This window comes from Bufo gargarizans, chromosome 6 (assembly GCF_014858855.1).
Source record: "Bufo gargarizans isolate SCDJY-AF-19 chromosome 6, ASM1485885v1, whole genome shotgun sequence".
Classification (NCBI taxonomy): domain Eukaryota; kingdom Metazoa; phylum Chordata; class Amphibia; order Anura; family Bufonidae; genus Bufo; species Bufo gargarizans.
The window spans coordinates 32,482,654-32,493,604 of record NC_058085.1 but is presented as its reverse complement, the minus strand read 5'-3'; positions in this window follow the sequence as shown (position 1 = coordinate 32,493,604).

The following is a 10,951-nucleotide window of genomic DNA, read 5'->3' as shown; positions in this document are numbered from 1 at the left end:
AGCTGTGTCTGTGTGATGTGTATGTAGCAGAGCTGTCTCTGTGTGATGTGTATGTAGCGGAGCTGTCTGTGTGATGTGTATGTAGCGGAGCTGTCTCTGTGAGATGTGTATGTAGCAGAGCTGTCTCTGTGTGACACCCTGCTCTCCGACCCCCGTGGCTGAGGTAGTATTGTCTACTCTAGGTAGTAGTGTCCTGGCGGTTCCCCTGCAATGAACTCCAGATCTCTGTACAGGGGTTAAAGGGTTAATACCAGGGGACGACCAGGATTGGGATTAGCCCATAGCCATATCCGTCTGGTAGATACGGTGGTGCCACAACCACTATGTAACAGTAAAATAAGATACTAACACTTTCTAGGTTTATTGTAAGGACCGTGAGAGGCCGGCACTTGTGTGAAGGGTTAATGTTGACAGATCTTGAGGCGACCATAGTATTTGGAAGGTTCGGAATCCTCCTCCTCAGCATATCACTATTAGCTTAACAAATAAGGAATATATAGAACATCATGATGTAAGGGGTTTTACTTATTAACCCTATATGTTTGTTAGAATGGTAAATACAGGGTACAATGTAGCTCTATGGAGATAGAGCCGTCCCGTTAAGTTCAATGGCGCCACCGTGTGTTGTCCACATCCGTATGTCCGCTCCACAGCACCCACAAAAAATAGAACATGTCCTATTGCAGTGAGCCAGACCGACAGGGGAATTACACGTGAGGTCACGGTGTGAGCGTTAGGTGGGCCGAGGTAAGTACAGTTCTGGTTACTCACGTCGTCCCTGGGCAGGCCTGCACAAGTGAGGAGGAATTCTCTGGGGAACACTCTGGTGTAAGGGACACAGGCCAGATGGTGGTTCCAGGTGCCCGCGATGGTCTGTATTAATGTGCCTTGTAGTCGTGACGCCAGTACCTTTTATGGTGGTACAACCATTGACTGTAGTGTTAATTTAAGAATTGGAGACTGAGACAAGGATGGCGCAATCCAGCTTAGAACTCTGGTAACGGTTACATCCAAGTATAGAACAGTCTCTAGTACATCCAGATATGAAATACAGTCTCTTCAAGAGGGACAGAGGTAAAGCTGCAAGAGGTCCTCTGCTCCCAGGTGTGATGGCTGTCTCTCAGGCTATTAATGATAAATATTTGAAAGCAAAGAGGTCACATTTATTGGAGTACTCCAGTTATATAGATGTATGCGTGATCTCCGCATTATATTTATCTATATGTATATATGCTGATATGGAATAAGGTTATGTTTCAACATTTTAATGATATTTTTATTGGGATAATAAATTTTGTGTATGCAAAAATACTGTGAGCCAGCCTGATTTATTATTGATTTATTTAGTCCTGGCACTTGTTTGCAATATGACATGTAGATCCAATCAGACAGCCGTGGTGGTGATCAGGACTTAATGTGGATCTTCAAACCGAAGCTCTAGGACTTTCCGCACGTCTCTCATTTCACCACTACCCAATCTCCTGATTGTAAAGAATGAATTGCTTCTATACAGTCTGGATTCTAGGAAACAACTAAAACTTGGAAATACACATTAGACCAGTGTTTCCCAACCAGTGTGCCTCCAGCTGTTGCAAAACTACAACTCCCAGCATGCCCGCACAGCCAAAGGCTGTCTGGGCATGCTGGGAGTTGTAGTTTTGCAACAGCTGGAGGCACACTGGTTGGGAAACACTGCATTAGACAATCAATTTGTGCAACAGACAACATAATTTGGAAACTACTATGCTGCATCTGGAGCTGTTGGGGAAATAGAGACCTATTCTAGGGGCATTCCCAAAAAGTACTTCAAAAGGACTTAGGCCTATCTTCCGGTTAGGTGTGTACCGGATGGAGAAAAGCCCAGGGGTAGGTACTCTTACCTCAGTCAGTATCTTCTAGCTGTAGCCTTTTCTACAGGCCAAATCTCTGAATATCCTGGAAATAGATCAATACAGACATATTCACACTGTTCCACCTTTGTTCTGAATGTAGTCAATCCGCAGTCTCTGAAATAGGTAAGATGACCTTGGCATATGCCTTCCTGGAACTCCCATAGTTCTCCCATCATTATTACAGAATTCACCTTCAACTAACCTAGTGGCAGCATTTCTGAACCCAGGAGCCATCCACCACAGAACCCAATCACACCTTCTCTCTCTTGATTTGCCCATGTTCTAAATTCATCCTCTTTAGGTAGAGTGCCCTTTGAAAGAATAGTTTCTTACCAACCCTCCAGAGTCCATTCTCAATCATCACTTCTACCTTTATCCTTTGATGTCTCCTTTCAGCCTCTGTAGCCTGTATCTGAAAAAAACAAACTTTTGGAAGCCTACTTACTGGCCCTAAGCCATCCTGTATCACACAGACGTCCACTTAAAGGGGTTCTGCACTTTTATTTAACTGATTATCTATCCTCTGGATAGATCATCAGCTTCTGATCGGCAGGGGTCCGACACCCAGGACCCCTGCCGATCAGCTGTTTGAGAAGGCAGCGGCGCTCCAGCAGCGCCGCGGCCTTCTCACTGTTTACCGCCGGGCCGCCCGCCCACTGACGTCACGACTTGTATCAACTAGAGGGGGCGCGGCTAAGCTCCATTCAAGTGAACAGAGCTTAGCCGCGCCCACTCTAGTTGATACAAGTCGTGACGTCAGTGGGCGGGCGGCCCGGCGGTAAACAGTGAGAAGGCAGCGCCGCTGCCTTCTCAAACAGCTGATCGGCAGGGGTCCTGGGTGTCGGACCCCTGCCGATCAGAAGCTGATGATCTATCTAGAGGATAGATCATCAGTTAAATGAAGGTGCAGAACCTCTTTAACGTAGACTTCAGGTAATAGTTTAGCCTCTACCTTCTTTGGCAGCATCAGGGCATCAAACATCTTTCATACACTCAGCATTCATTATTGATGGGCTTACCCATGGATCAAACAAAATCTCTGCATTACCAGATTAGACCATAATAATGAGTGATACCGAAAGCATACCTGGATTAATATGGATGTTAGCAGTCTTACCATCAGCCATCTTACATACCTCAGCGAGTGTCTTCAGCTCTGTCTCCTGCACTAACATTGCTGGAGGGACTTGTTCTTTCTTGACATCAGATTAAGCAATCACTTGAGCCAAGCGGGTGAGTGAGATCCAGGCCTTAGCCCTACACAATTTTCCTTCAGGATAGAGTAGTGCTGAGGACTCTACCTTCTTTTCAACCGAAGGTTCCTTCTTTTACTAATAAAAATCTAGACGATTGAATTGCCAAGTTTTCCCCCAAATACGTCTTCAGAAGGAGGAGTGTAAGCTTCACTCGCTGGATGTAGTCAGAGCCTTAAGAATATATTTCCAAAGGACAAAAGAGTTCAGGAACACAGACCACCTGTTTATATCACATTCAGGGAGAAAAAAAGGAGAAAAACTAACAAAAGCTTCAATATCCAGATGGATAAGAGAAGCTATCACTATCTGCTATGAGCAGAATGGCTCGGAAGTGCCTAAGCCCATTAGGGCTCATTCCACTCGCACTATAGCCCCATCATAGGCAGAGAAGAAATCTTTCCCCATAGACCAGCTCTGTAAAACAGCATCCTGGAGCTCATCCAATATGTTTATGAAGCATTACAGGCTGGATATGAGACAAACAGGAGAGATGGCTTTTGGCGGAGCGGTTATAGAGTCTGCGGTATAATGGAGAGCCCTGCCTGTGGGATTAATTGCTAAATCCCCGTGGGTGCTGCTGCTGTAGGACGACAAGTCAAGTGTAATTTTTCTTACCGTAAATTCTCTTTCCTTTAGTCCAAAGCAGCAGCACATACTTACCCGCCCAATGAACTGACCGTGGTTATTGTATGACTGGAAGTTCAATTAGAATTACACAATAGGAGGGACTAGGTTAGGCAGTTTTATAGGATCTGCATTTAAATTGATTAATTTACAACTTCTGTCCTATGCTTTCAGGAGGATTATCCTCTGTGGGTGCTGCTGCTTTGGACTAAAGGAAAGAGAATTTACAGTAAGAAAAATTACACTTTAGCTGTTGAGATGTATATATATATATGCCTGATGAAGGTGGCGGACTGCCACTGAAACGCATTGCTTGCTTTTATCATTTTTTTTTATTTTTCACTTTTTATAAATCAATTTATACCTAATTGTCACGTACCGGCAGGACAGGTAGTGGATCCTCTGGACCAGAGAGGCGATGGCGCGGGTTGTACTAAAGGACCGGTTCTAAGCAGTTACTGGTCTTCACCAGAGCCCGCCGCAAGGCGGGATGGATTTGCTGCGGCGGTAACTACCAGGTCGTGTCCCCTAGTAACAACTCGACCTCTCTGGCAGCTGATAAGGCGTGGTACACAGGGAGAAGGCAAGAGCGTAGTCGGACGTAGCAGAGGTCAGGGCAGGCGGCAAGGTTCAAAGGCGAGTAGACGGTAGCAACGGGTTCGGCAACAGGCAAGGCAAACAAACACAGTGGAACGCTTTCTCTGAGGCACAAGGCACAAAGATCCGGCAGGAAGCTGTGGGAGGAGAAGGTATAAATGGGCAGTGCACAGGTGCAGCCTAATTAAGTCAGCACTGCCTCTCACAAACCTTAACCCTTAATAACCCCTTTGGACCAGGCACCAATCACTGGTGTACTGGCCCTTTGAATCTAAGAGTCCCGGCGCGCGCGCGCCCTAGAGAGCGAGGACGCACACGCCGAGACACTGGAGTGCTGCCTGGGGGCATACGCTGTGAGGGCTCCAAGGCCAGCAGGGGACCCGGAGTGCTCAGCATAACAGTACCCCCCCTCTTTGGTCTCCCTCCCTTTTTGGTACCGAAGAACTTGCGGATGAGACTGCGGTCCAGGATGTTCTCCTCCGGCCCCCATGACCTCTCCTCAGGACCGCAGCCCTCCCAGTCGACCAAAAAAAATCTTTTCCCCGGGAGATCTTGGTCGCCAAGATCTCCTTGACAGAGAATATATCTGAGGTACCGGCGACAGGGGTGGGAGAAACAAGCTTGGGAGAAAAACGGTTAAAGACAGCAGGTTTCAGAAGGGAGACATGGAAGGAGTTATGGATTCGGAGGGAGGGAGGAAGATGGAGCTGATAAGAAACTTGATTGATACGACTCTTGATTTTATAGGGTCCCAAGAAACGAGGGCCCAACTTGTAACTTGGGACCCTAAATCGGATGTACCTAGAGGAGAGCCACACCTTGTCACCCGGGCGAAATTCCGGAGGAGATCTGCGTCTCTTGTCAGCTTGAACCTTCATACGGGCGGAAGCCTTGAGGAGAGCAGCGTGGGTTTCTCGCCAGATGGAGGAAAAATCCTGTACAAGACTGTCAACGGCAGGTACAGAAGAAGGAGTGGGAGACTGCGGCAGAGGTGGAAGAGGATGACGGCCAAAAACTACAAAGAAAGGAGACTTGTTAGAGGCAGAGGATTGTTTGTAGTTGTAGGAGAACTCCGCCCAGGGAAGTAGATCAGCCCAGTCGTCATGGCGTGAGGATACAAAGTGACGCAGATAGTCACCCAAAATTTGGTTCACCCGTTCTACTTGGCCGTTAGACTGAGGATGGTACGAAGAAGAAAAGTCCAATTTGATCCCGAGCTGAGCACCTAGAGCCCTCCAGAATTTGGAGACGAAATGTACCCCACGATCCGAGACAATATGTTTGGGAAGGCCATGGAGACGGAAGATGTGTTGGAAAAATTGTTTGGCCAACATGGGTGCAGAGGGTAGACCGGGCAGGGGTACAAAGTGAGCCATCTTGGAGAAGCGATCCACCACGACCCAAATAACGGACTTGCCATGGGAGGAGGGAAGATCTGTAATAAAGTCCATGGCGATGTGAGACCAGGGAACTTCAGGAACAGGTAGAGGCAAGAGGAGACCCGCTGGTTTCTGGCGAGGCGATTTATCCCGGGCGCAAATCATACAGGCCTGGACGAAGTCTGAGACATCTTTCTCCAGAGAAGACCACCAGTACCTTTGGGAGATTAGTTGGAGAGACTTTTGCACCCCTGGATTACCGGCAAAAGGGAAGGCGTGGCCCCACTTGAGAATTCGCAGCCGCTGACGTGGAGGTACGTAGGATTTGCCAGGAGGAAGAAGGCGCAGGTCCACGGGAGCGACTGTAATAAGGCGTTCTGGAGGGATAATATATCGAGGTGTTAACTCGTCGCCCACCACATCAGAGGAGCGAGACAGAGCATCTGCCCTAATGTTCTTACAAGCCGGACTGAAATGGATCTCAAAATTAAAGCGGGCGAAGAACAGAGACCAACGAGCCTGACGGGGATTTAATCTCTGAGCAGACTGGAGATAAGCCAGGTTCTTGTGGTCCGTGAAGATGTACACAGGATGTGTGGCGCCCTCGAGTAAATGTCTCCATTCCTCCAGTGCCAATTTAATAGCCAGCAGTTCCCTGTCCCCAATGGAGTAATTTCTCTCTGCGGAAGAGAATGTTTTTGAAAAGAAGCCACAAGTAGAAGTCTTGCCCCAGGAAGACTTCTGGGTGAGGACAGCTCCGGCTCCCACCGAGGAGGCATCCACTTCAAGAGAGAAAGGCTTGGTGGAATCTGGTCTAGAGAGAACAGGGTGCAGAGGCAAAGGCGGATTTCAGGGACTGGAAGGCTTCCTCGGCTTGGGAAGGCCAGGATTTGGGGTTAGCACGTTTTCTTGTGAGGGCCACGATAGGAGCTACCAGAGTTGAATAGTGAGGGATGAATTGCCTGTAGTAATTCGCAAAGCCCAGAAATCTTTGTATAGCTCGGAGACCAGAGGGGCGTGGCCAATCCAGAACCGCCGAGAGCTTGGCTGGGTCCATTTGAAGTCCTTGGGCTGTGATAATGTATCCCAGGAAAGGCAGGGAGGTCCGTTCAAAAAGACATTTTTCAAGTTTAGCGTACAGGCGATTTCTCCTAAGACGAGTAAGAACTTGTTGCACATGGACCCTGTGTTGATCCAAATTGGAGGAAAAGATGAGGATATCATCCAGGTATACGACCACGCAGGTGTAAAGTAAGTCCCTGAAAATATCATTGACGAATTCCTGGAAGACAGCAGGTGCGTTGCAGAGGCCGAAGGGCATCACCAAATACTCAAAATGGCCGTCCCTTGTGTTAAAGGCGGTCTTCCATTCGTCTCCCTCACGGATACGGATCAGATTATAGGCCTCTCGAAGGTCCAATTTAGTGAAGATCTTAGCCCCTCGGAGACGATCAAATAGCTCAGAGATTAGAGGCAGAGGGTAACGGTTCTTGATGGTAATTTTATTAAGACCTCTGTAGTCAATGCAGGGGCGGAGGGAGCCGTCTTTTTTTGTCACGAAGGAAAAACCGGCCCCAGCAGGAGAAGAAGATTTTCTTATGAATCCTCTCTGTAGGTTCTCACGTATATAGTCAGGACATGGCAAGAGTCTCAGGAGGTGAGAGAGGATAAATTCTGCCCCGAGGTGGAGTAGAACCGGGTATCAGGTCGATCGGGCAATCATAGGATCGGTGAGGAGGAAGGACCTCAGCTTGTTTCTTGCAGAAGACATCCGCGAAGGAATGGTATGGCTTGGGCAGCCCAGAAGGCGGAGAAACTTGCGGGTTCTGTTTGACCAGAGCAGGCTTGAGACAGCGGTCTGAACAGGAGGAACCCCAACGCAGGATCTCACCGGTGGACCAATTCAGGACAGGACTATGACGTTGAAGCCACGGCAGACCCAGGAGGAGTTCGGAGGAACAGAAGGGAAGGACAAAGAACTCTATAGTCTCGGTATGAAATATTCCGATGTCCATCTGCAGAGGCTGGGTACGGAACTGCACGGTGGCAGAGAGTCTCTCACCGTTAACAGTAGAGATGAAAAACGGCTTGGGTAGACAGATTACTGGAATACGGTACTTGTCAACCAAGGAGGCATGAATGAAGTTGCCAGCTGAACCGGAATCCAAGAAGGCGGCTGCGGAGAAAGAGGACTTGGAAGAGATGATCAACTGCACGGGTATGATGAGACGTGGAGAGGAAGAATCCACACCTAGCAACGCCTCTCCCACGTTTACTAGGTGCGAGCGTTTCCCGAACGCGGTGGACGGAGAGGACAATCTCTAAGGAAGTGCTCGGTACTGGCACAGTACAGACACAGGTTCTCGTTTCTGCGGCGGCTTCGTTCTTGCGGAGTCAGGCGTGACCGATCCACCTGCATGGCTTCCACGGCGGAAAACCCAGTAGCGGGTTGAGGTGGACGCAGAAAACCAGGAGCCAGACGAGGAAAGCGTCTAGGACGAGCTTTTTCCTTTTCAAGGCGGAGTTCCTCTTGTCTTTCGGCGAAACGTTTGTCTATCCTAGTGGCCAGCCAGATGAGGTCACTAAGAGTGGAAGGAAGCTCACGTGCAGCCAGAACGTCCTTTACTTCACTGTTAAGTCCCTTCTTGAAGGTGGCGCAAAGGGCTTCATTGTTCCAGTTCAGCTCAGAGGCCAGGGTGCGGAACTGAATGTCATAGTCACCCACGGAAGAACCTCCTTGGGTCAAATTTAGTAAGGCAGTCTCTGCGGAGGTAACCCGGGCAGGCTCCTCAAAAACATTCCGGAACTCTAGGCAGAAGCTCTGGACGGAAGCGGTGGCAGGATCTGCGCGGTCCCATAGTGGTGTAGCCCAGGCCAGGGCCTTCCTGGACAGTAAACTGAGAATAAAGGCTACCTTGGCTCGCTCAGAAGGAAACTGGTCGGACAGAAGCTCGAGGTGGAGAGAGCATTGCGACAAGAACCCACGACACTGCTTAGGATCTCCGTCATATTTGTCTGGTAGGGACAAACGGATTCTGGAACCGGTGGCAACTGCAGGCGGAGGTGATGCAGCAGGAGCAGACGGAGGAGCTGGCTGTTGCTGAGAAGGCAGGAGCTGCTGCAACATAGCGGTCAACTGGGCCAGCTGTTGACCCTGCTGGGCCACAATAGTGGTGAGGTCCGCTAGGCTTGGCAGGGGAACATCAGCGGGATCCATGGCCGGATCTTACTGTCACGTACCGGCAGGACAGGTAGTGGATCCTCTGGACCCGAGAGGCGATGGCGCGGGTTGTACTAAAGGACCGGTTCTAAGCAGTTACTGGTCTTCACCAGAGCCCGCCGCAAGGCGGGATGGATTTGCTGCGGCGGTAACTACCAGGTCGTGTCCCCTAGTAACAACTCAACCTCTCTGGCAGCTGATAAGGCGTGGTACACAGGGAGAAGGCAAGAGCGTAGTCGGACGTAGCAGAGGTCAGGGCAGGCGGCAAGGTTCAAAGGCGAGTAGACGGTAGCAACGGGTTCGGCAACAGGCAAGGCAAACAAACACAGTGGAACGCTTTCTTTGAGGCACAAGGCACAAAGATCCGGCAGGAAGCTGTGGGAGGAGAAGGTATAAATGGGCAGTGCACAGGTGCAGCCTAATTAAGTCAGCACTGCCTCTCACAAACCTTAACCCTTAATAACCCCTTTGGACCAGGCACCAATCACTGGTGTACTGGCCCTTTGAATCTAAGAGTCCCAGCCACTGAGTTATTCAGTAAAATGTATCTGTATAGCGCCACCTGCTGTTGGTTCATTTTCTTATTTCTTTGACCTGCTCACTGAGATGGCCGCACATGCTCAGTTTCATCCTTCAACTGCCTCCCAAGCTGTGATAGGGAGAACATGGACACGCCCCCTGAGCTGCAACAGAAAATACACTACCCCTGAGCGGTCAGCTTGATATAAATCTAGCAGAGCAATGAATGTGGAGATCTCTGGATCCATGTGAGGTACAGGGCTGGTTCTAGCTTTGTGAGAAAGAGATGTCATGTATTTTATGATGTCCTTTTTTACATTAATCATGGGATAACCCCTTTTAAATGAACGGATCATGGAGATAGATGGAACAATGAGAAGATAAAGAGGGAAGATCACATGACTCCATCCTGTGGGTTGTCTATTATGCTCTGCATCTAGCCTCAGCCAATCAAAAATCACTGTGAAGTCAATGAACATGTTACAGACACTGCATAGGATCCTAGCCAGGATCTGCCATGTTTTTTCAGGGCTTGTGCATTGGAGGGATACAATGTTCTTAAAACACATAGTACAGCTAGTTTAGGGTCAGAGAGTATTTCACAGTGAAGATAAGGTAATAGCTAGTTAGATTTATAATTATATATTTTTTAAAATATACAGTCAGGTCCATAAATATTGGGACATCGACACAATTCTAACATTTTTGGCTCTATACACCACCACAATGGATTTGGAAATGAAACAAACAAGATGTGCTTTACCTGCAGACTGTCAGCTTTAATTTGAGGGTATTTACATCCAAATCAGGTGAACGGTGTAAGAATTACAACAGTTTGCATATGTGCCTCCCACTTGTTAAGGGACCAAAACTAATGGGACAGAATAATAATCATAAATCAAACTTTCACTTTTTAATACTTGGTTGCAAATCCTTTGCGGTCAATTACAGCCTGAAGTCTGGAACGCATAGACATCACCAGACACTGGGTTTCATCCCTGGTGATGCTCTTCCAGGCCTCTACTGCAACTGTCTTCAGTTCCTGCTTGTTCTTGGGGCATTTTCCCCTCAGTTTTGTCTTCAGCAAGTGAAATGCATGCTCAATCGGATTCAGGTCAGGTGATTGACTTGGCCATTGCAGAACATTCCACTTCTCTCCCTTCAAAAACTCTTTGGCTGCTTTTGCAGTATGCTTTGGGCAGGGGCGTAACGATCGCGGTCGCAGGGGGTGCGACCGCGACCGGGCTCGGCAGGGGGAGGGGGCCCGCTGTAACTAACATCTAATGAAGTGCTGTGACGGGGCCCGGCATGAAGTAGAGTGACAAGGCCGGGCCCCGTCAGGGCGCTCCATTACATGTTTAATATGAGGCAAGGTGGGGGAGGTTTGCGCGGGGGGGGGGGGGGGGGGGAACGCGCGCACTCACTCACATACACTCGGCCCGGCAGTTCTTGTCACTGCCGAGC